This window comes from Gadus macrocephalus, chromosome 23, assembly GCF_031168955.1.
Source record: "Gadus macrocephalus chromosome 23, ASM3116895v1".
Taxonomy (NCBI): domain Eukaryota; kingdom Metazoa; phylum Chordata; class Actinopteri; order Gadiformes; family Gadidae; genus Gadus; species Gadus macrocephalus.
The window spans coordinates 15213456-15218179 of NC_082404.1; positions in this window are offsets into that span (position 1 = coordinate 15213456).

Consider the following 4724-nt stretch of genomic DNA (forward strand, 5'->3'; position numbering starts at 1 on the left):
TCTAGCTCCAATACTTTCTAGTTATGCAGACAACTTGTTATTTGTAGAAGCTACTAGTTATACGGACAACTTGTTTCTTGCAGAAGCCACTAGTTATATAGACCACTTTTAGCAGCTACTAGTTATAAGATAAGATAAGATAAGACATACTTTATTCATCACAGCAGAGAAATGTAGGTGTTCCAGCAGCCAGCATACATACACAACACAACACAAAACAACACAACACAACACAACACAACACAACACAACACAACACATGTATACATATGCATATCCCACCTACACAAAACCATGCACCCACAATACCTAGCCTAGGATAGAAAATGAAAACCTGTAGAAGCTACCATTTATGCAGACAACGTGATACTTGTGGAAGCTTCTAGTTATATGGACAACTTGTTACTTGTAGAAGATACTAGTTATGCAGACAACTTGTTACTTGTAGAAGCTACTAGTTAAACAGACCACTTGCTACTTGTATAAGCTACTAGTGACTATATACAACTTGTTACTTGTTGAAGCTTCTAGTTATACGGACAACTTGTTACTTGTAGAAGATACTAGTTATGCAGACAACTTGTTACTTGTAGAAGCTACTAGTTAAACAGACCACTTGCTACTTGTATAAGCTACTAGTGACTATATACAACTTGTTACATGTAGAAGCTACTAGTTAGTTATACAGACAACTTTTTAAATGTGGAAGCTACTAGTTATAGAGACTACCAGTTGAATGTAGCAATCACGTCAGTAACCTTTCTGAAGAGACCGAGATGGGCCACTCACGGTCCAAGACCAAGGCTAAAACGGTCCAATTAGGTTTCATGTCGTCTGCACTGTGATGACAGCATGTCAACCTGTCGCCGTGACAACCGCCGGGGGGGGGGGGTCGGTCACCTGGCGATGGTGGGTTATTATGGTCTGGTCGGAGCGCAGTGACTCAGCCTGCTGAGGTCTTTGATCATCACCTCCATCATGTCAACACGCACACGCTCGCAGGGACGGGCGTCATTTGACCCAGGGGTCTGGCACGCTCGTGCACGTACGTACGTACGTACGTACGTGTATGTGTGTGTGTGTGTGTATATGTGTGTGTGTGTGTGTGTGTGTATATGTATGTGTGTTAGTGTGTGTGTGTGTGTGTGTGTATATGTGTGTGTGTGTGTGTGTGTGTGTGTGTGTGTGTGTATATATGTATGTGTGTTAGTGTGTGTGTGTGTGTGTGTGTGTGTGTGTGTGTGTGTGTGTACAGCCTCTTATTGTAGCCCCTCCTTTGGAGGTAGGTGAGCTGTTAGTTACTAACCACTTCAAATAAAGGTAAACGTTTCTAAGAAACCCTCAGAATGGTGACTGTGTATGTTTGGTAACACCTGACGCGCACACACACACACACACGCACGCACACACACAAACACTCTGGCAGACATACACATACACACACAAACACACACACACACACGTACACACACCCCCACACGACAAACCTACACACACTAACACACACCCGCACAAAAACACACTCACACACACAAACACACACCGCACACACGCACCACACACACACTAACACACACACACACACACACACACACACACAAAAACACCCCTACACACGCAAATACACGCAAACACACACACAAACACGCACACACACAAACACACCCTATCATTCCTAACCGATGATCAAGTCTTAAAACCACAGATCATCATCCCCCCCCCCCCCGATGAGTCCCGGTGGGTGTGTGGGGAGGAAGCGTCTGCTGCGTGTCTCAACAGGGTCCCACCGGGTTCACAGGAGGTCCCCCCCCCCGCGCTGGGGGCTCAGAGGGTACGACTCACGAGGACACTTCTGATCGATACGGGAGCAGACAGGGGGGGGGGGGGGGGGGGGTTACGTAAACGCCGCCGCGCAGACAGATTCAGCCGGGCGACGGCAGCGCTGACGCGGGCTAACGGAGGCTAACGGAGGCTAACCCAGATCCAGAACTTCTGCTGTCAGTGTCCACCGCTCAACTCCGCCCCCGCACTGGAAATGTCATCTGTCATGCACTGTTAGCGTCCTAGCCCTGCGCACGTCCCGGCGCACGTGAGTACGGCTCGGGGTCCGGCGCACACGAGTACGGCTCTGGGTCCGGCGCACACGAGTATGGCTCTGGGTCAAGCGCAGACGAGTATGGCTCTGGGTCCGGCGCACACGAGTATGGCCCTGGGTCCGGCGCACACGAGTATGGCTGAGCCTCTGGGTCAAGCGCACACGAGTATGGCTCTGGGTCCGGTGCACACGAGTATGGCTCTGGGTCATGCACTGTGGCATAAATTCACACATTCATACCAAAAGGCCACATATGTCCTCGGCGACTAGAGAGGCTTCTTTCCCATGTATCAATTCTAGAGATACAAGCGGTACAGGGTGTTTGAGAACGTCCGGCTCATACAAGGAGCCCTTCATTCATGTATCAATTCTAGAGATACAAGCGGCCCAGGGAGTTCCAGAAACTCAGACGCTCAAGGCCACAGAAACAAGTGTAACTCCCGCACATCGCCACAAGGGATCAGCACCGAGTACACATACGGGTATCCAGGAGGCGGGAGTTCAGCACCTTGCTTAGCCAATCAGAGCACATAATCAGAGTCCACGCCTTCCAATTATTAAAGTCACAACACATAGCCCAGGGGGCCAGAACGCTCCAGGTAACGCATCCATCAGATGTCCTACTAAGCGTATCTCCACGCGTGCATGTACTATTCCTCTCCTTTTGCTTCATATAATAGCGAACCTATGCCAAATAAAGTGACTTACAAGCGATCCTGACTCGGCAACCTTTTTCCAAAAAAAAACACAGGGGTACACACTAGTATGGCCCTGGGTCCGGCGCACAATAGTATGGCTCTGGGTCGGTGGGGCATTGATCAGCTGCAGGACGCTAAACGTCTAGCTAGCTGGTGTGGAGAAGGTAAAGGAGGTCTACTATCTTCTCTACTGTGTTCTACCATCTCTATAATCTCTACTGTCTCCTATCATCTCTACTGTCTCCTATCATCTCTACTGTCTTCTATCGTCTCTACTGTCTCCTATCATCTCTATTGTCTCCCATCATCTCTACTGTCTTCTATCATCTCTACTGTCTTATATCATCTCTACTGTCTTCTATCATCTCTACTGTCTCATATCATCTCTACTGTCACATATCATCTCTACTGTCTCATATCATCTCTACTGTCTCCTATCATCTCTACTGTCTTCTATCATCTCTACTGTCTCATATCATCTCTACCATCTTCTACCTTCTCTACTGTCTACTACCATCTCTACTGTCTCTACTAGTGATGGATTCAATGACTATTTTCCTTGATTCAGTTCGCGTCAAAGAACCGTTCAGAATCGTTCGTTCGTTCAGTCGAGTTTCCGGTAGCGGTGAATCGAGTCATGGAATGCACGGTTTTCAGCTGAGTCAGACTCAGCTCCTCCCTTGTTCTCATTCTCAAAAGATCGTGGAAGTCGGTCATCAATCAACATTTAACCAAACGCAGCGGGATGGGGGGGGGGGGGGTACTTGATTATTGAATGTTTAACATATCAGCAAGACAATAGACTTGATTTAGAAATGATGGGGGGGGGGGGGGGGGGGGGGTCCCGGGTGGAAAACGAACAATGAAAGAATGAGACGGATTGACGAGACATTCAAATATTTCATTAATCTGGCATGACACAGAGAGTACAAAGACACCATGCATTTACCATTTCACTGATATTGAATCGTATTATCGTACGCTCGCACACTAAGCCTATTCCCTCTTCACGACTCACAGCCAGTGAACGAACAGCGAGTCAGCGACTAGTGGGTCTGGGAGGAGTCGAGTCTGAGAACGAACGGGACGAACGAGAGAGAAGAATCAGTCCGGTTCGTTCTTGTTAAAGATTCGTTCATTCGAACTGATTCGGTCGCGCACGACCGATCACTAGTCTCTACCGTCTACTCTCTCGATTATATTTCACAACAGGGATTTCAGCAAAACTAAATGTCAGTACTGCAGTATCAATTAAGCCCCAATGTCCAAAATGTATAATCTGGCAGAGGATAATATTTCTGAACATCCAGTCCATCGGCAGCTTCATTCAATTAAATTAAAGAAAATGCTAAATTATTAAATTAATCTTTTTAATCTTAACACATACTACTGCCTGGACTGTCTCTACTGCCTGTGTACTTTATCTCTCCTCTCTCCCGCCCCCACACACCCATCCTCCCCCCCCCCTCCCTGGGGGGGAGGGGCGTGAGGGGGGGGGGGGGGGGGGGGGGGGCGGACACACGCTGGGTCGGGAATGTGGAGCAGAGAGGGGGAGGCACTGATAAGTCTCCCCCCTCCCCCTCCACACACACAAACACACCTCCTACCGTCATCACCTCCGACCCCCCCCCCCCCCCCCCCCCCCCCCCCCAGGGGGCAGTCAAGAGAGGGGGAGGGGCAACCCTCCCTCTACTCTACAGGAGTACTAGTTACACAGACAACTTGTTACATCTAGAAGCTACTAGTTATACAGACAACTTGTTACATCTTGTAGCAACTAGTTATACAGACAACTTGTTACATCTAGAATCTACTAGTTTTACAGACAACTAGTAACTTGTAGAAGCTACTAGCTACGTGTAGAATCGACTAGTTCTAAGAGCTACCAGTTTCATGAAGCAGATAACATGTAGAAACTACTAGTTGTATCC